Below are 22,127 nucleotides of genomic sequence, written 5' to 3' on the forward strand. Positions count from 1 at the left end.
TGGTCTAGTGTATGCCAAAGAAAGGAGGTATCACGGTTGTTGAGAATGAGAATGAGAATAATGAGCTAATACCAACCAGAACAGTTACAGGATGGATAATTTCTATTGGTTACCGAAAGTTGAACAAGGCAATCAGGAAAAACCACTTTTCTTTATCATTTTTGGATCAAATACTGGATAGATTTGCGGGACTAGACTTCTACTGTTTCCTTGATGGATACTTAGGGTATAATCAAATCACAGTAGCTCCAGAGGATCAACACAAAACAACATTCACATGTCCATATGTTACATTTGCATTTAGACGCATGCCATTTGGTTTATGTAATGCATCTGATACATTTCAAAGATGCATGATGTCTATTTTTACTGACATGGTTGAAAAATATTTGGAAGTCTTTATGGATGATTTTTTAGTATTCGAAGATACATATGATGATTGCTTAGTCAATCTAGCTAAGGTACTAAGGTGATGCGAAAAAACAAACCTCATACTTATTTGGAAGAAGTGTCATTTCATGGTACGAGAAGGTATTGTTCTAGGGCATCAGATAACTAGACATAGAATCGAGGGAGATAAAGCAAAGGTAGATGTTGTTGAGAAACTCCCACCTCTAACATCTGTAAAGGGTGTTAGGAGCTTTTTGGGCCATGCTGGTTTCTATCAGAGATTTATCAAAGACTTCTCCAAAATTGCTAAACCATTATGTAAATTATTGGAGAAGGACATGATGTTCAAATTTGATGAGAAGTGTTTAAGAGCTTTTAATGGTTTGAAGAGTTAGTTAGTTTCAGCATAATCATCATCACAACAGACTGAGATTTGTCGTTTAAATTGATATGTGACGTAAGTGAATTCGTGATAGGAGTTGTGATGGGCCAACGAAGGAAAAATGCTTTTCATCCCATATATTATGTGAGTCAGAATTTGGCAGGAGCTCAACTGAATTACACAGTAACAGAGAAAGAATTACTTACTATTTTATTTGCTTTTGACAAGTTTTGGTCTTATCTTGTAGGTACCAAAGTGATTGTCTATACAAATCACTCGACAATTAAATACTTACTTGCCAAGAAAGACACTAAGCTGAGATTGATTCGATGGGTACTTCTAGTCCAAGAGTTGGGTCTAAAAATTCAAGATCGAAAGGGAATAGAAAACCAAGTAGCAGATCACTTGTCCAAATTGAAGTCACAAGAAGGGACTTCTCCAATTATACCCATTCAGGAGACATTCCTAGATGAATACATACTTAAGGTAAAGCATGTCTATACTACCCCTTAGTTTGCTATTTTTGCTAACTATTTGGCTTGTGGTTTGATGCCTCTTGATAAGAATTATCAACAAAAGAAAAAGTTTCTTCACGATGTGAAGAACTATTTTTGGGAAGAATCATACTTGTTTAAAAAGTATGCAGATCAAATGATCAGGAGATGCGTGGCAGAAGATGAAGTACATAAGATTTTATATCATTGTCACACAGCTCTGAATGGGGGACACTTCAGAGGTACATGTACTGTAGCCAAAGTATTGCAAGCAGGATTCTTTTGGCCAACTCTATTCAAAGATGTGTATACTTATGTAAAGAGTTGTGATCGATGCTAGAGGGTTGGAAACATCACCAGTAGAAATGAGATGCCCCGAAAAAACATCATTGAGGTAGAACTATTCGATGTTTTGGGTATTGACTTTCTCGGTCCATTTCCCCTGTCTTTTGGTCGCAAGTACATATTAGCAGTAGTGAATTCCATATCAAAGTGGGTTGAAGTTGAGGTATATCCAATGAACGATACCAAGGTTGTAATGGAATTTTTGCAGAAGCATGTGTTCACAAGGTTTGGAACCCCGAAAACTATCATTAGTGATGAAGGGACCTATTTTATGAAAAAATGGTTAAAATGGTTACTCGATAAACATTGAATGAAGCACAAGGTGGCCACAGCTTACCATCTATAGACAAATGGGCAAGCTAAGCTGGCGAACAAAGAAATAAAAGGGATACTCAATAAGGTAGTTTGTCCAAACTGATGAGATTGGGCAAAAGGCTAGACGATGTTTTATGGGCCTATAGGATAGCATACAAAACACCTTTATAGAAGTCACCTTATAGGTTAATTTTTGGGAAAGCATGCCATTTGCCCTTGTAGTTAGAACATAATGCTTACTGGGCTCTCCAACAGCTCAACTTGGATCTTAAGCTTGCTAAAGGGAAATATATGCTTCAACTCAATGAGTTAGAAGAGTTTCGAATGTTCATATATGATAATGCCAAACTATTCAAAGAATGTAAGAGCCCGTTTTCAGTAAAATCGAAAAAATAGTTTCGGGGCCACAAATTTGAAGTTAAAAAATTTATTTTATTATTATTTTATGGTATATAGCATGATAGTATACCTTATAAAAATTTCGTTAAGAAATTTTATTGTTTACATGTTCAATTTGATAAAAAGGACTAAATTGCGTAAAGTGAAATAGTTGAGTTCTATTAGCTAAATGTATTAAATAGCTATAGAACTTTAAAGTAGAGGTCCCTATATGGTAATTAGCCCATTAATAAGTTTTTGGATGATAATGACTTGGCATTTTGTGTAATTATTAAATGTTTTAAAGGTTGATTTTGGAAATTAGTGAATAAAGGTTAATTAAAATAAAACTAAAATTTTCATCATCTTCCATTATCTATTTTGCAACTGAAAATTCAATGGAGGAAGCCATTTTTAATGCTTCATTCGACCATCTCCATTTCTTCATTAGGTATGAAATTTTAAGTCATTTTTGATAATTTCTATGTTTTCAGGATTGTTGTAACTTAATCTAACTAGCCCGGGGACTAATTTGTGAAACTGTTACAGTATTTGAGTATTTCCATTGATTAACATGTTAGGGTTTTAAAGTTTAATGGTATAAAATAAATCGCTGTTGTTAGATAAACAAATTTTGTAAAAGGAATTTTTGATGAAATTATGAATTAGAGATTAAATTGAAAAATGTGATAAATTGTGTAGTAAAATTGTGAATTTGTGAAATATATGGGCTACTATAAATATGTTAATAATTTGGCTAGGCTTGGGTAGGGATAAAATTGAATGAATTTCATTTTCCGAGCCTAGGGACTAAATTACAAAGAATAAAAAGTATAGGAGCAAAATGGTAATTTTGCCAAAAATCTGTGTTGAACTAAATTGAATATGAATTATAGTGAATTGAGTTAAATTTATTTGTTTAGATTTGGTTAGACCTCGTACAGAGTTAGATCAAGGCAAAGAGAAAATTTCAGATTAGTCGCCTCCGTATCTACGAACACTTATTGAGGTAAGTTCGTGTAATTAAATTATGTAATTATATGCTTTAATTGAATTATATGTATGTAATTTGCATTATTGTCATAGATGTATACCGATCGCAAATTCGATGACGTTCGACGATTATCGGGCCCCATTTGAACTTTAGGAAGTTGTAGGATACAAATGACATGTTAGGGTTACCGATTTCATCTCGTATGAGCTTAACGAAACTCAGCTCGTATGAGCTTTCTGTTATTCAGCTTGAGCTCGAAGGAGCTTACCATTTACAGCTTGTAAGAGTGTACGGATTCAAAGCTCATATGAGCATACATGTACAAGAATTGACGGATTACAGTTCAGTACACCTCGTGTGTACTACCCGCGTATCCAACAATATTCTAAATGATTCAACGGGCACAGTTATATTACAAGATTATATGAGTTCGATATGAACTATTACAGGGATTTACATGAAACACATGAAAGTGATGTTATATGGTACATTGATATATGAAATGAATAATACATGTATATAAAATGTGATTACTTGTTGAATTCATCCATGTGTATTAGATTATATATGTGATTTACATGGCTAATATGTTGGTGAACATGTGTTTAGGCTTTTGGACAAATTGGTTGGGATATGCTATGTTTACTTACCCAATTGTGGTTAAATGATAATTTAAATTCTATGTTATACGAACTTACTAAGCTTAAATGCTTACTTTGTGTTATTTTCTGTGTTTTATAGTTATTCGGAAGCTCGTTCGGGTTAGAAGCTTTTTGGAGCTATATCACACTATCCATCGACTCTTTTGGTACTTTTAGTTGGTTACATTTTGGTTATAATGGCATGCATAGGTTATTTGGGCTAATATTGTCCATATGTTTGGTTGTTAGAAATGGCCACTTGATTTGGTTGAGTTTTTGGTATCTTAATGATATAATGGATTATTTTGGTATGTATATAAGTTGCCTTATCTGATAGATGACTTTCTTGATTTGTGATGGAATAATGAAAGGTGAATAAGTAGTATAATTGGTACCAAATGGTATGTTTTGGATGGTAAGTGAATTGGCATGAAATGATCCAAAATGGCTTGGTATATTATTGGCTTATTTGAGTTAATGGTGTATATGATTATACATGTTTGTATATTGTCATTTGAGGTGCCTAAGGGCATATTGGTTGCATGTGAATATACTACATGTTTAAGGCTTAATTTTACTTGTTTTGGATGCTTGATTATAGCTTGTGTATGTGTGCATTTTTTGGTGTAGGTGAATGCAAATTTGAGTGAGAAAAATGGCTTGTAAAATGACCTATTTTTGTCCACACGGGCGTGTGTCTCAACTATATGTGACACATAGTCAGGTGACACAACCATCTGTCCCCTTTAGCTTTGAAGGGGCTGCAAGTTAGGCTGTTACACGGCCTAGCACTCGACCTGGCACATTGGCGTGTAAGGTTTCTTCAAAGGGTACACAGCCTGGCACACGGGCTTTGTAACACCCTTAACCCGGATCTGTCGTTGGAATAGGGATATGGATCATTATCAAACTTATCAATTAAACAATCATACATTTCATATTCATTTCTCATATCCAAACAAAAATCATTCAATTTAACTTATATAGTCCTTGACACGAGCCCTCGAGGCCCAAAATAAGCATTAAAAGTGATTCCAAACTAAACTAAATACTTAAGAAATTTTTATAAAAACATGGAAAAATTATTAAAGTGCAGGGGACACACGCCCATGTGGCCAAGACACACGGCCAAGAGACACGCCCGTGTCTTAGGCCCTGTGGGCATTCAAAATGGGATCACATGGTCGTGTCCTAGTCCGTGTCCTACCCCGTGTAACTCACTGACTTGGGTCACACCGCCAACCACACGCCCGTGTGACTAGCCCGTGTAACTCATTGACTCGCTTCATTAAAAATTACATGGGACACACGGCCGTGCCACCTGACCGTGTGTCACACACGGCTGAGACACACGCTCGTGTGGACAAAATAGGCTATGTTCCAAGCCACATTTCTTACCCAAAATTTTACAACAACCTACACATACCAAAAAACATATAACCATATCATCAATAGGCATTTAGACCAGCGAAAAACCAAGTCTAAGTCATGCAATTTCATTACCAACAATCATAAGCTCTTAAGCATCACAACTAATCATTCAAAATCATACCAATATCACTCCCAAAAGTTACCTAAATGGTCAAATACATATTTACACTTTTTTTCCTAACACACAACCTATATGCCATTTCTCAATCTCAACCATATGATACTCAAAATTTCCAAATCACAATCAAGGCATTCCCATGGCAATCAAAACAACATACAAAATAAGGCTAACCATACATATATACATACCAACATATGCCAAATCAAGCCAAATCAAGTGGCTAGTTACATAACAAAACATATAGACTTCCATTAACCAAATAACCTATACATGCCATATAACCAAAATGCATTAAGTCCAAAAGTACCAAAACAACTGCTGGATAGTGTGATGAGATCTCTGACAACTTCCAATCCGAGCGAGCTTCCGAATCACTATAAAACACGGAAAAGTAAACAAAGTAATCAATTAATGTTAGTAAGTTCATATAGCATAAAAATCAGCTTACCATTTAATCACAACTTAAGAAATTAAACATAGCATAGTGCAACTTAATTTGATCCACAAGCCTAACACATATTCATCCACAAAGTTAGACATGAAATAAAAAATCTCATAGATTCGATTCTCACATGATTCACATACATACTTGTACTAATTCTTATTGAATTCACATACTCTCGTAACATCACTATGCTTATTAAACCATTTGGAATAATATCGGGTACTCAGGTATCTCGCACACTAGGTGCCAAGACATGGTCGAAACCATCTTTATCTCATATCTCATATAAATGCTCACTCTCGAGCTATCTCTGGGTCTGCTCACACAAGTTAATGGTCAAGACGTAGCTACATGGTACTTCTCACACAAGTTGATAAGTAACCGCAACACATGTCGAAAAACTCAGCCACCAGTATAACGTACAAGACCAACACCTATAACTAAGTAACCCCTAATGACATGTCATTTGTATCCTATCTATTCCTAAAGTTAAACCAAGATCCATACCATTGCCGATATCTCGTCAAGAATTTCCTTAGTGTCGTATCATCACAAATATATTAATTAAGCATGTAAACACATAAAATTTAAAGTTTATTAATATACGAACTTACCTCGAACTCGTATGAAGGAAAATGATCGTTTAGTCCAAAACTTTATCTTTTTCCCGATCTAATTCTGTACATTGCTTTTCTTAATCTATATAATAAAATTTAACTATTTTAATTCATATTTTACTTAATTCAATCAAAATTTCATGCTATGTCAAAATTACCATTTTGCCCCTATGCTTTTAACTCCTTTATAATTTAGTCCTACTCTCATAAAAATGCAAATTCATGCAATTTAGTCCACACCCATGATAGCCGAATTCTATATATGTTCATAGCAACCCACACATTTCATTATTCCACACATTTCACCACATAATTTTCACATTTTACAAATAAATCCCTATTTGACATTTTCAACCAAAATCACTTTACAAAACTTATTTATCTAATAACAACCATTCATTTTCTATCATGAAAGATCAAAACACATGTACATTCATCAATGGTAAAACCCTAATACTTTAACAGTTTCACAAATTAGTCCTTGGGCTTGTAACACCTCTTACCCATGCTCGACGCCGGGACAGGATACGAGGTATTATCGAACTTAAACATGAGTAAACATTTAAAACTGAGCCATAAAATTTCGTTCAAATCAAATTCATTCATACATATGCAAATTGTCCTTTATATGGGCTTACGAGGCCCAAAACATAAATCGGGGGTAGTTCAGGACTAAACCAAAAACTTTAGAAAACTTTGGAAAAACTTAGAAAATTTTCATGAAACAGGGTCACACGCCCACACGGCCGTATGGCTTAGGACACGCCCGTGTCCTCAGCCCATGTAACTCTCTGTTTATGACATCACCAACACAATTAGGGTTACACGGCCAAGGCACACGCCCATGTGCTTAGGCCGTGTGGCGAATTAAATTCCAATAATTAAGTGCAGACTTCACACGGCCTGGGCACATACCCATGTCCTGAGGCCCTGCCTTTCACATGGTTGAGACAGATGGCCGTGTCTCTGCCCGTGTGTTTATTACTGGGCATTCTGTTTTACCTAATTAGGGTGCAGGGGACACAAGGCCAGACCACACGCCTATGAGGCAGATCGTGTGTCACACACGGTCTAGACACACGCCTGTGTGCCTACCCATGTGGACAACTTTGAGGCTAATTTCCAAGCCTTTTGTCACCCTCAATAACACATGCACACTTATACATCTCAATGAAATCCTACATGGCATAAATGAGCACTTAAACATTCATAAATATGGCTCATACATAACAACTTCTTATCAATTTATACTTGCTTAAGACTTCATATTTTATTTAGACCAAGATTACCAAATCACATGCAATATGAAACATCAATTTAACTCCATTTCATATATTCATGCCTTAGTTGTTATTATGTCACTTACTCACATTTCCATCATTAAGCATTCATGATCATATCCACAATTCATCCATTCCAAATGAATTTAACCACAAAATGAGTGACCTTAGCATAAACATGCATATATGAACAGGATTACATCCCCATAATTAATGTGAGCCATATCTCATGGCCATATACAAAATGACTCATCAAATTATTATAAGCCAACACATTTGGCTACACAAATATGACATATAACAAAACGACAAAGTCCCTATACATGTCATACTTAAAATACTTAAATTCACTATACCCAAAAGATTAGTTTGATAGTGTGAATCGAACTCTGACGTCCTTCGATCCTCGAGCTAGCTTGGCGATACTATAAGAAAAATGGAAAAGAAAAGGGAGTAAGTATAAAGCTTAGTAAGTTTTCATGTAAATAATTAACAACATTAACCATACATTATTATACACATAACATAATAATATTTATTAGAATGTCATCAAGTATCAGAGGTACATTTCAAGTCGTGGCATTTGCATAATGTACAATAATATTCATGATCATAATTCATTCATTTACATTTTACCGAGGTCTCATCGATTCATAATCTCAATATTTATGAGCTTTGTGTACGTACCTGTACCCTTTCAACATTATCATACCTTGTCATCTATTTGATATAATCTTTGGATTACCCGTTGAACCACTTGGAATTATTAAAGGATACTTGGGAATTCTCATAAACATAGTAAGATGCCAATGCCATATCCCAGATATGATCTTACATGGGATCACAAATCGAAGCTGATAGGCCAGCTATGGTCTTACACGATGTCTCATATCGATGCCAATGCCATATCCCAGATATGGTCTTACATGGGATTACATGTCGATGCCAATGTCATGTCCCAGACATGGTCTTACATGGGATCTCATAACGATGCCAATGCCATGTCCCAGACATGGTCTTACATGGCCTAATGTCATGACATTTGTATCCTAACTATTCCTAAGGTTCAACAGAGGTTTCGAGATATCAAACTTCGTCGAATCGTCATCGAGTCATCATTAATTAAATCCATAAAGCCAATTACACAATTCATGCAATATTAAGGCATTAAAAACATAATAATGTAATGTTGCATTATTTGCACACAAACTTACCTCAGTACTCAAAATATGGCTACTATTCGATTTAGTCCACAACCTTATTCTTTCCTTGGTTTAGGTCCGGACTCCATTTTTCTTGATCTATAATAGCAAATTTCACTTATTTAATTATCACATTGTTCAAAATAGTCCATTAATCACACTTTTGAAAAATTAAAACTTTGCCCCTAAACTTTTACATAATTACAAATTAGCCCTTAGGCTCGTAAAATGAAATGTGTTAATTTTTTTTGCTTCCCAAGCCTAGCCGAACTTATATCATACTTATATTAGCTGACAGTTTCTTCCAAATCAGATTTTTAACCACCTATTTTACAACTTTTTCAAAAATGTCCTTTTTAGGTGTTTTCATGAAAAACCACTTAGTAAAAGAAGTTTATCATGCATCAAACTTTCATATTCCTCTATTAAACGCCAAAATACATGCATGTCACACATAGGTAATTTTTTGAACATGAACCCTAACTCAAAATAATGGTAGAAATAGCTAGTTCATGCTTCAAGGATCTAAAAAATATAAAGAACATTAAAAACGGGGTTAGGGAGTACTTACAATCAAGCTTGAAAGTTGAAGAAAAAACTTAGATATGACTCTTTAACATTTCGGCACACATATGAAGAAGATGAACACAATTTTGACTTATTTTTCCCTTTTTATTCTTTTATTAACCAAATGACAAAAATACCCTTAAGGCCTTTCTTTCAAATTTTTCGTATTCATGCCCATTTTTGTCCATAAAAATAGAAATTGGGAAAATTACTATTTAAGGACCTCTAATTAATAATCCATGGCAATTTCATGCTGAAACCTCCTAGAAGTCGCATTTTGCAACTTTTGCAATTTAGTCCTAAATGTCAAATTGGACACTTTATCAATGGAATTTCTTAATGAAACTTTCACACAAGCATGCAATCATATCATAGACCTCATAAGAATCATTAAATAATTATTTCTATTTTAGATTTATGGTCTTGAAACCACTGTTCCGGCTAGGCCCTAATCTAGGATGTTATAGGGCTAGCTAGATTAAGCTACAACGACTCCAAAAACATAGAAATCATTAAAAACGAGACAAAAATGCACTTACAAGCACTAGGATATGTTGGCTGAATGCTTGGATGGTCTTTAATGGCTTCTTAGTTGCTATTTTTGGTTGAAGAATGAAGAAGAAATATCATACCTTTCTTTTTCTTACTTTAATTTTAATTTATTTTATTAATTACTAAATTAACCTTATCATTAAACCATTAAAATCACTTAATTAATGTCCATATTTGTCCACTCATATTAATAACAATATAATTACCACATAAATCCTTTAAGTATTTAATTTCATAGTCATTTAGTGCCTTTAACTTATAGTACTCTAATTTTGCAACTTTTTTGATTTAGTCATTTTTACTAAATTAAGCATGCAAGCTTCGAAATTTCTTAACAAAATTTTTATACGACCTTGCTAACATACTGTAGAAATTAAAATAATAATAAAATAAATATTTTCACATTGAATTTGTGGTCCTGAAACTACTGTTCAAATTTCACTGAAAATGGCTGTTACAGGCGTGTCGCTTGGCTGTGTGACCTAAGTCAGTGAGTTACACGGGCACGAACAAGGGTTGGGACATAGTCGTGTGTCCCTATTTTGAATGCGCACATGGCCTAAGACACGGGCGTGTCTCTTGGCCGTGTGAGTCACACGGCCTGGCCACATGACTGTGTGACCCCTGCAGTTTTGAAAATTTTATAAGTTCTTGAAAAATTCTCTGAATTTCTGATTTAGTCCTGAATTGTTTCTAAGGCGTATTTTGGGCTTCGAGGGCTCATATTTGGGACAATATGTATGATTATGATTGGTTTCTGACATGAATGTTATATGTTATGAAATGTTTGAATTTTTTGTCCGTCTAAATTGTAAACTTTGATAATACTCTGTAACCCTGTTCTAGCGATGGATTCGGGTTAGGGGTGTTACAAGAAAAGATTTAAAATATGACATGACAAGCACATTCGAGTTCTAGAATTTGAAGCAGGTCAGCAAGTCTTGTTATTCAATTCCAGATTAAGATTCTTTCCAGGTAAGTTAAAATCACGTTGGTCCTGTCCATTTACGACTCACCAAATTTTTCTATATGGAGATGTCAAACTTCAAGATAATGGAGTTAATTTCTGAGTTAATGCTCAACGTTTGAAACATTATTTGGGGAATAAAATTGAGCGGGTAAAGTCTTGTTTATTTTATCAGATACTTAACGTTTTCTCGTTTTCTGTTAATAAAAAAACTTAGGTTATATATATCTATCTATATATATATATTGGTTTAGTATGTGAAAATAAATTCTGTTTAGGAGATTGGAACTTAAGAGAGACTGTTTGTGACCCCTTCAATCTTTCTTGAGAATTGATTTTAACATAATATTCCAAGAAATTATGTCCTAAGTACAAAAATAAATTTTTTTATTTTTCAAATAAAAGGGTCAATTTTGATCCCAGTTTTAATTGCAATTCAATTTTCAAATTTTCTTTAAGTTTAGGGACTTAATTGAATTATTTTAAAAAATTAGTTTTTTGTAAATATCAAAATTAACTGTCTCTTTTGTAAATATTTTAAAATCAGTTAAAATAAATGATTTAATTTTTTAACAAATAAGTATGATAATAATTAATATATAATTATATCTTATAATATATATATTAATTATTATCAACTTTGTTTATTGTTAGAATTGGTTTGAATTTTATCATATTTTAATTAAAATATTTTATTTTAGTAAATAAAGTAATAGTAATTAATATATAAATATAAATTATATTATTTATTAATTGTTATTAACTTATTGTGACATTAGGACTTACAGTAATTTAGTATTATTTTGTTCTTAGAATTTTAGTTGAACTCCTTCTATCTATCACTTTAAATACCATCACATAAATCATCATTCATCAAACCAATTTTCCCATCCACCTTTCCCACCGTTGGCCTTAGCATCCAAACCCACCTAGTGCCTAACCACTACCAGTATCACCGACAACATACCTCCAGCCTAGTGGCGCTCGCACCAGCTCCCGCACGCTGTTGCTGCCACCTGCCCTGCCTGCTGATCCAGCCGACGCACCTGCCTGCTGCATCCGCCCAAGCAGCTGCTTCATTCTGCTGCTCCCTTGCACCGCATGCAAGCCTGGAATCCTGCGCACCAACTAGCAGCCTGCTTCCAAGCACATCCACCAGTTGACATAGCAGCAGCTCACGCTTGGCCCTCACGCACGCACCCGTTTCCACCGCCCAAACAGTTGCGTTAGTTGCTGCCCTTGTGCCGTGCGCACCTCAGCCATAAAAATCAAGGCCCTTCTCACTCTTACACCATATCATCATTAAAATTTGTCGCTACCATTATCACGATCACCTTCTATTTGAAATATTTTGCTCCCAATTTAATTTTTTTTAAGTTCTTATTTTTCTTTACGCAAAGGTGGCAAGAAATTTCTTTCTCTTAAATTTTAATTTAATTATTTACCCTTTCAAATTTCATGAATTGTTAAATTAGTTATATTTTTGAGAAAATATTTGATTCATCTTATTTTCAAGTTGAATTATGCCTCGTAAAAGAACTCGTGCCTCTATTCAAGTTGAAGGATCACAAAACAAATTTCACTGTGAAGAAGCACAAGCGAGATACAATAGCATCTTCAAAAATCAGCAAATGCTCCCAAAAAAAGGCTTTACACTGAAAGAAAACAATTGTATCGATTTCATGGCGTGCATTCGACAAATTGCTAAACCCCTCAATTGGGAGTTGTTTTGTGAGAAAAGACCTTGTGCAGATGAAGAGATAGTTCATGAATTTTATGTGAATTTGACCTCAAGCTAATTAACGGAAGTTGCTGTTTGAGGAATCAAGGTACCAATAAGCTCAAATGCTATTAAGAATTCTTTTAATTACCTGATTTTGAATACAACGGATATTCTTTTTTAATGAGAAATATTGAGGTTGAAAAATTGCAAGAAATTCTTGAGGAACTTACAATTCTAGGTTCTAAGTGGACTGTGTCAAAGTATGGAAATCACACTTGTCGTAGAGAATATTTGACACCATTAGCAAAGGTATGGTTTTATTTCATTCAATTCAGCCTTATGCCTATTTCATATGGACCACAATTTCATTAGAGCGAATGTTCTTGTTATACTCGATTTTAACAGCAAAGACCATTGATATGGGAAAAATCATTCTGAGGGAAATGTGAAATTGTACCGCTAGACCTTCTGGCCCAACATACTTTCCCTCTACGATAGCAATTTTGTGCTTGAAAGCTAAAATTCTTGCAAATGTAAAGAAGATAGGTTATAGCCAGGGCACAATCTCAGATTGGAACCTCCCGAATAGCTAAAGATTTTGTTTTACAGCAATGAGTTGAATTAAGCGAGGATCCCGAAGAAGAAGAAGAAGATCCCGCAGAGATCAAACCAATGCAGTCAGCTAAAATCCCTGATAAGGCAGAGCCAATTGAACCAATAACCGAACCTAACATGGCAACCTCAACATTCAGAACTCAATCGCCTCACCTAGATCTTCGTGATGAATTGTCAAAGTTGATGGACCTAATGCAAAGTATGTAGTGGCAGCAACAAGCTTACTGGATATTTTCAAAAATATGAGATGACTTAATGAGAAGCGCTTTTATGAAAATATTCAATGACCCGTTTATTTTTGTTCTTGAGTTTTTGGATTTTATATTTGAACCATGGAGTCCAATATCGAAGAGGGAACGAAGTAGTTATGCAAAAAAAAAAAAAGACGATGGAGCACAAGATGAGTCGGATTCTAAGGGATCTGTAAATTAATAAAAAGGAGGGACCTTTACTTTATTTTATTTTCTTTCTCAGAATGTTCAATATTTTCAGGATTAGGTTCTATTAGGTTTTTTATTTCTCACATAATAAAATAAGAGGTGGAAATCAAAAATAAAAATGAACAAGTTGCAAAATAAGAAGTGTGGCAATAGATATGTACATGTCTAGGATTGGATCCAGAGAGAGCTTGGTACTTAAGCAGTCAAATTGACTCACATCCTCTTTTCTAGAATCCTACCTGGTGCATAGTATATATTGACTTCTAACAAAGAGGACATTGTTCATCTTAAGTAGGGGGACCGAAAAATTGAAATTATTTCCTCTAAGAATAATTTTTTCTTTTAATTATGGTTAGGTTATATTTTGTTCAAAAATTTGAAATTTTGTTAAGTATGCTAAACTTCAGTAAGAATAAAGTTCTATTATTTCAATAATTGTTATGTTAGCTGAATTATGACATAAATGTATTCTTAATAAAGTATGTAAATCATACCATAAAATTTTTAGTTCCTTAGGAAAGCTAGGCATGCAAGAAAGTTTAAGTCTCTAGAATTGACTTAGTAATTTCTTAAAGTGAAATCCTAGGAAGCATGGAATGTTGAAAATGATTTAGACAAACTTTTTTTTGGACCGTTTGAGCCTTTCAAGCTAACCTTGATGAACTTTTATCCTTTGAAACCCAACTTTGAGACTATATGACCTAATTTTATTTGAACCCTTGCAATATTTAGCCATCACTTCTCTCATAATTATCTTTAAATTGTCCCAAACACTAGACTCAGTCTATTCAGAATATTCTTTGAAAATAAGGTTGGGGGAGTTCAAAAGAAGTATCAAGTGCTAGAAAAAATTGTAGTATATACAATAAAATGCTTGTGTTAAAAAAAAGAAGAAAGATCATATCTACTCGAAAGAAATAGATATACAAAAGAGCATGTAAAAGAAAAATGAGTTGGTGTATTGAAGGTAATTATTCCGAAAGGTTCGATGCAAGCTGAGGCTAGGGTTTTTAGCCTAAATTTATCTATCTTTTACCTACCCCTAGCCCAGCCATGTTATAGCCTATTTAAAAGACCTATTGATTTAAATCTCTGTGCTACCTACATTAGTGGGGAGAAATTGCTATATTCAACATATGAAGACATAAGTTAAACTTAATGATTGCAGCTTAATCTTAAATAAGGGAATAAAATCAAATTGGTAGGGATTTAACATGTCTTTATTGAGAAAGCATTTAGTCTGTTTTTTTCTATCATAATAATAATTGAGATTAATTTGAACGATATGTATACTTAAGTGGCATAAATCTCAAAATTTTTGTTCTTGAGCATAAGTATACTAAATTCATAATTATGGGAAGAATGTTTTCTGAAAGAGTTTTTCAAAGGTGTTTCCAAGAAATTTTTTACAATTTGTGCATTACTCGGGATGAGCAATGAATTAAGTTTGGGAGTATGGAAAGACAAAAATATATAGACTTTTTTAGCACCTTTTGAGCTCTAATTCATGCAGTTTCGTAGTAAATTTTGTCAAAATTCATACTTTAATTATAAAATAATTAATTTTCACTTAAATTATTAACATATTGAATTTTAATTATTTTTATAATAAATTTTTATAAATTTTTCTTATTTTCGATAGTTTTGCACAGAAAGGTGAAAATTGGCTTAGTAGATACCTCAAAAAGCCTAAATCGTTAGAGGAATTTTTGCATTGAGTGAACAAAGGGAAAGATTAAGTATTTTTCCAGCCAAGGTTGGTCCAAATGATGATAATTTATATACATTATATTTAATTTTTATCCAAGTTTAATTGGGTTAAAAACTAATATAAAGCCTGAAGGAGAAATTGGCCTAGTGTGCTAAGCATTGAAGGCTGATCCAATAAAGAAATTTGCAGCCCAAAACTAACCTAATAAGCTAACCCAATCAGCTTATTTAGGTGATTTAATTAATTGCAAAATATCCCTTAGGTTTCTTTAAATATCCATTCAAACCCTCCACTTTTTGTGGTTTTAAAAAATGCCTCAAGCTAAATTTAACAAAGTTTGAAACATTCAAACTTTGCATCAATGTGTGGCCGACCAAGGGGGATATGTGGCTGCTGATTTTTTTCTATTTTTAGCAGCCAATCCCACCTATAAATACTATCATCTCCTATTCATTCAACACACCTCTCATTCACACTACTTTCTCTCTTTTGCTCATTTTCTCCTTTCCAAAACCTCTATTTATTTCCCATTTTTCCCTTCTATTTCCCTTTGTCGATTTCCCTCTTGGGAAAGAGCTTTCAACCACCTTGGGTATTAGTATTCAAGTGATTATAGAAGCCTTGAATCAACAGAACGAGTGGGGAAGGAGAGAAGCAAACTAGTCTGACTTCGGAGAAACACTAGATTTGATTCTAGTTTCCTATCATTTAAATTTTGTTGTTGTTGTTATGAACATGTCTACCAATATTTCTTATGTTTCTATTCTTAATTTAATTAACATGGCTTAAATTTAATTCGTGTTAGGTTGATTGCATTTCGTCTACTTAAATTATTAAAGTCATGTTTGTGTTGTTATAGGTCTTGGTAAATTGTTTGATTAAGTAAAACCATGATTATGTTATACTTGCATTATAATTGTAAGGTAACTAATGATTTAATTATTAATTGTATTGAAATTTTAATTAATTGACACAATACCTAATTAGTGCATGTTTAATCTTTTAAGGTAGTTGAGGTTTAAATTAGCGACGGTATTAAAGGGTACATTAGCCTTGCATAACTTGCAAGATTATTGTGATTAAATTGTTTCAATGTAGGAATATATTGTTACTTCACTTAATGTTTTACTTGCTTATTAAAATTGATTAATTGTTTGAATTGGCATAGTAATATGTTCAAGAGATTAGTTAATTTGGTAAGTTGGTATGTTCTCTAAGTTAACAAATTATCAAGTTGCCGTGAATTTATTCGTAACAACATGAACATTGTTTTAATAATATTAAGTTAAGAAATATAATTGATCTAACAAAATTATGTCATATTGATTAAACTTATTTTTCAGAAATCGTGCATTGGAATTTTTACCTTTTAATTTTCTTAGTTAATTTTCTTAGTTAAAATCTAGTTTTATTAAACCCTTTTCCAAAAAAAAAAAAAGAAAAAGATTTTCCTTCACCAAAGTGTTTTTAATTGCATTTCATAAATATTTTCTTACACAATCCCTGTGGGTACGATACCTTGACATGTACTTGTCACTTTATTACTTGTTGTGATTGTGTACACTTGCACATTTCCATCGTTCCAAGCCCCTTTAGTCTGTTGTTTGGGTTTCACTTCCTGTTAGATGGTTTCCTATTTCCACCATTCTTATAATTTTCATTGTTTCCATTTCCATCACCATTACTCTTTTATTTGGGATTGGAAGACTTAGACTTGTTTTTCCCCAGACCTAGCTTGACAAAAAATTCTAGCTTGGCCATGACTACAGTAAGCTCAGTGATACCTTGTTGACGTAACTCTTGCTTCACCTAAGGCTTCAACCTGTATTCAAACTAGTAGAAAGCTTCTTTATCACTCAAGTTATTGATTTGAAGTATCAACTCATTGAACTTTCGAACATACTCCCGAACAGTGTCTTGTGGCGTAAGCGAACGCAACTTAACCTTAGCCTCCTTTTGGGCATACTATAGGAAAAAATGCTTTTACATCTCTTTCTGAAACTCCTTCAAGTCCCAATTGCAATCCCACCTCGTCTCTCCTCTGTATACCTACAACGCCACCATAAAAGAGTGACATTAGGAAAATAGACAGCAACAATGTTTATCTTACTACATATTCCTTAATGCATATCAAATGGAAGTATTGTTCCATCCATAGGAGAAATTATCCACATCTTTTTCTAACCTCGTCCCTTCGAGCTCTTTCAAATTAGGAGCATCCATTTTATGTTGGTTTGGCCCCGAAGCCAACATCCCATTACCCAGAACAACTTTATATATAATGAGCTCTCCCTTGAGCTACGCCACCTATTCCTTCAAAGCCATTACAATAAATTTGAGAGCATTATTCTTCTCTATTAGCTTCTCGGTCTGATCATCTAATCTGTTATAATTTGGTGTAGTAGATTAAACTAGTTTTCGTATTTGAGGAGCTTGAATATAAGCATTTTTATTATGTTCTAGTTGAGTATTTAGAATTCCATTTACATTTAATAAAAAGTGTAAATTGAGTCTTTTATTAACCTTAGGACCGAATGAGGCATAAGGGTAAGCTAATATATTTTTTGAGTGTGCAGGAGACCATTAGATGGCGTACCAACTCAATACTGGTTGCTGTGTTACAACACGGGGAGTTTGATGTTGCAACATAAGAAGCAGAGTACAAGAATTCTAAGGTTACCTTCAATGTCGCGACATAGCCAAGAGATGTCACGACATAGCCAAGAGATGTCACGACATAGCCAAGAGATGTTACGACACACCCCTCAAGCTACCCTGAATCTGAGAATTCTACCTTCGATGTCGCGACACAGGCACTAGGGTGTTGCAACGTCAGTTATGTATGAGAAATACTTACGAGCTAGAGCCGTTTTGGTTTGCACAATCAACATGTTTAATACGAGAGCAGCAGCTGACCTTGGGTTAGGGGCGACGACAACTCTAAATCTATATATAGGCTCATTTAACACTTGTTATGGACAACTTTTCATAGTTTATAATTTTCTTTGTAATTTCGGTTTCAGTTTTTCCTTAGGCTTTAAGTTATTTTCAGTTTTTCTATTTGCATTTTTTGGGATATTTGATTTGTGGAACTTGATCAACTCTTTGTGTATTTTGTACTTTAATTAATGCAATTCAGGATTATCTTAAACCTTTGTCTCTTGACTTGTTATTAATGTTTATCTTTCATAGCAAGTTTACTATGTTTTTTAGATCCATGAGGAACTAATCCTCTTATGGGGGATTAGCGAGTGGAAGTGTGATTAATTGTTGTTATGTAGGGTTTTCTTAGCGAATCAATGTTTGGGAAATGAAGTACTTAAACCCTAGGCTTGACAACCCTAGAAATTTATCAAGGTGGGAATTAACCCAAAATTGGTATGACCTATCCATGAACACTTTAGCCCTGAAGCAGTCTGGATCGAGGTTGAGAGATAAGTGGTTCTTGTCGACTCATTAATCTAGTGGAAAATTGAGAGATCCTGCTAGGGCAACAACTAGTTTATTGAATAGGGAACCCGAAGCGACAATTAGTTATGATTACCGAAGCGAACTAATTAACCATGCTCAGAGCTGATTCAGTTTCTATATCACATTTCCCAAAGTTTTTTTTCCTTTATATTATTTATTCTTTTTTTATTAAAATACCAAATATCTTTCTTTTTTTTATTCATAATATAATTTATTTAAAGTACTAATTAACTTTATTTTTACTTTGGTTAGGATTAATTCAGTGTTCGCTTCCCTTGGGTACGATCCTCGGAGTACTCACCTAATTTGTTGCAACTATATTACAACCTGACCTGTATGCTTTCGGACACCGCTTATTAATATATTTTGTGTAGGATTCTTACTCTGGACGTTGGTATGCCTGGAGACTGTTAAGTTGTTGGCACTGTTGCCGGGGAGGCAACGCCACTAGTTTGATTGTAATTGTTGCATTATAATAAATTATTAGGATTTTTTTTCAATTATAGATACGATTTTATTATTTTATTGTTGCTAACATCTTTTATTCCTTTTATGGTTTACTATATGACTCATAGTAGGGGAACAGCTATAGAGCTAGCCACTGACCCAGAAAGAATAATTCGTAGGAATCATCAATAGCAACAACGGCAGCAACAACAGATGCAGAACCAATTTACCACTGTGAGACAACCCACTATTCAATGAAATTAACAATAATAACCCAGAACACCTACCTACCACAACCACAGCTACTTGCAAATATACATATGGCACGCAACGAAAGAACTTTAAAAGAATACACGTTACCAAGTTTGGATATGGTTCAAGAAAGTATAACAGGGTTGGCCATCATGACTAACAATTTTGAGATTAAACCAATAATGATCCAATTGGTCTAGAACAATTTGCAGTTTAGAGGCATAATGACGGAGGAACCAAATAAGCATCTAAAATGATTTCTTCAACTTTGTGATACTTTAAATATAATTGGGTCACTGATGACACTATTCATCTTCAACTATTCCCCATCTCCTTAATAGATAACGTTTTTTCTTGGTTAGACTCATAGGCACCAGGATCTATCACAACATGGGATGAACTTGCAGGAAAAATCTTGTAGAAGTTCTTCTTCATAAGCAAATTGGTCCAACTAAGGAAGAAGATCGCAACTTTTAAAAAATTAGAAGGGGAAAGTTTTCATGAAGCTTGGGAGCATTTTAAAACACTAATTTAGAGATGCCCACAACATGGATTACTCGAGTGGCTAAGACTGCAAATGTTCTACAACGGGTTAGATGCAAACTCATGATCGAGACTAGATGGAGCTATAGGAGGAGCTTTAATGAATAAGACATATGAGGACAGTATGAAATGATAGAAAACATGGTGATGAACTCTTACCAGTGGCCAACTGAAAGCTAAACATATGGGCAGAAATTATCTACGATAAAAGTTGTCCAAAAAGATGATAGATACCAACAAATAGTGGATAGACTCAACTGTTTAGAGTCCACGTCTGATGTTTCGTCCATATATAGAGGAGACAAAACAACTCTTCCATTATATCAATTATCACACCAAGGGCATGAACTGTGTCAGGAATAGGGGTGGAAACCCTTATTCAAATACGTATAAGCTAGGATGGAGAGACCATTAGAACCTAAGATGGGGTGAAAACCAGGAAGGAGGTGATAATTCTAGCCAAGTTTAAAATGCTAATTATTAACCTCCTTATTTACAAAAGCCTTAGAAAAGGGCCAACTCGAATAAACATACTGTATTTGGTTAACATTTGGATCGGATTGAAGGGGAAATGCACTTAATGATGACAAATGTGAAACATGTGCAATCTGAGTGCACCAATTCCACGAACGCATTGACTAAACTAGAAGACCTGATGAGCAAATTAATGAGCATGGTGGGAGATATCAAAAGAAAAATTGGTAGGGGAATCCCAAGCAACACAGAAAAGAATCCTCAAAGAGAGGGAAATGAGTATGTGAAGGCAATAGCACTCCATTTAGGTAAAATACTGGGTAGGTAAGAAAAATAAGCTCATGAGTAAAACAAAGAGGATTGTGAAGATTTTCAAAAGAAACCTAAGAATTCGAGAAGGAAACAGAACTGGAAGAAGTAGTTGAGCTGAAGAAAGAGCCAGTTAAGGAACATGTAAGTGCAAAAGTACCATTCCCTTCACGGTTGGACAAAAAAACAAAGACGGGATGAGGATGAATTTGTAAGTTTTCTAAATTTATTCAAAACGTGAAATTTGAACTTGTCTTTAATTGATTTAATTGAGAAGTCCCTAAGTACACAAAATACCTAATAGAAAAATTAAAACAAGAGAGCAAGTTAGCATAAGCGCCTCATGTAGTGCGATTATTTCAAAACACATCCCTCCAAAACTAAATGACCTGGGGAGTTTTACAATACTTATAGAGACAAAACACATCCATTTTAGCAAGGCTCTATGTGATTTAGGAGCCAACATTAATTTAATGTCGTTATATATTTATGAAAAAACTCGAGTTATGGGATTTAAAACATACACAGATCACAATACAAATAGCAGATAGGTTTTCAGTACAACCTATAAGAGTACTTGAAGATGTGTTAGTTAAAGTGAGGAGCTTTATTATCCCGATAGACTTTGTAATATTAGATTTTGAATAGGACCGTGAAATACTTGTTCTATTGGGTAGACGCTTTTTAGCAACATTAAGGTTCACCATTGACATAGAGAAAATGAATTAACCATGAAGATCAAGGGTAAAATAGAAACTTTTCAAAATCGTAACCAACAAAACGAGGTGGACAGGGAAAAGTTAGGAAGGAATTGTTATGAAATATCTATCCAAAAGTCTAACTACCCTAAGCTAGGGAAAGTATTCTCCATGATTAGTTGATCTGCCGTAATTCGGTGTAGCAGATTAAACTAAATTGTGCACTTGAGGAGCTTGAAATCAAGCATTTTCACTAGGAATTAATTATGTTTTTGTAAGTCTTTGTTAAGTCAATAAAATGTGAAAAATGAGTCTTTTATTGA

The 22,127-nt window shown here is 34.0% G+C and overlaps 1 long non-coding RNA gene and 1 other non-coding gene across 2 annotated transcripts; one reads left to right on the top strand and one right to left on the bottom strand.

Moving 5' to 3' along the window:
• Positions 1-12,821: 12,821 nt before the first annotated feature.
• On the top strand, positions 12,822-13,738 carry LOC128291723 (uncharacterized). The gene is made up of 2 exons (XR_008281541.1): positions 12,822-12,950; positions 13,454-13,738. It is a non-coding gene; the product is annotated as an uncharacterized LOC128291723 (long non-coding RNA).
• Positions 13,739-20,228: 6,490 nt separating this feature from the next.
• Positions 20,229-20,335, bottom strand: LOC128292434 (small nucleolar RNA R71). Its single transcript, XR_008282419.1, has one exon. It is a non-coding gene; the product is annotated as a small nucleolar RNA R71 (small nucleolar RNA).
• Positions 20,336-22,127: the final 1,792 nt, after the last annotated feature.

The sequence above is a fragment of the Gossypium arboreum genome, chromosome 4 (genome assembly GCF_025698485.1).
Source record: "Gossypium arboreum isolate Shixiya-1 chromosome 4, ASM2569848v2, whole genome shotgun sequence".
NCBI lineage: Eukaryota > Viridiplantae > Streptophyta > Magnoliopsida > Malvales > Malvaceae > Gossypium > Gossypium arboreum.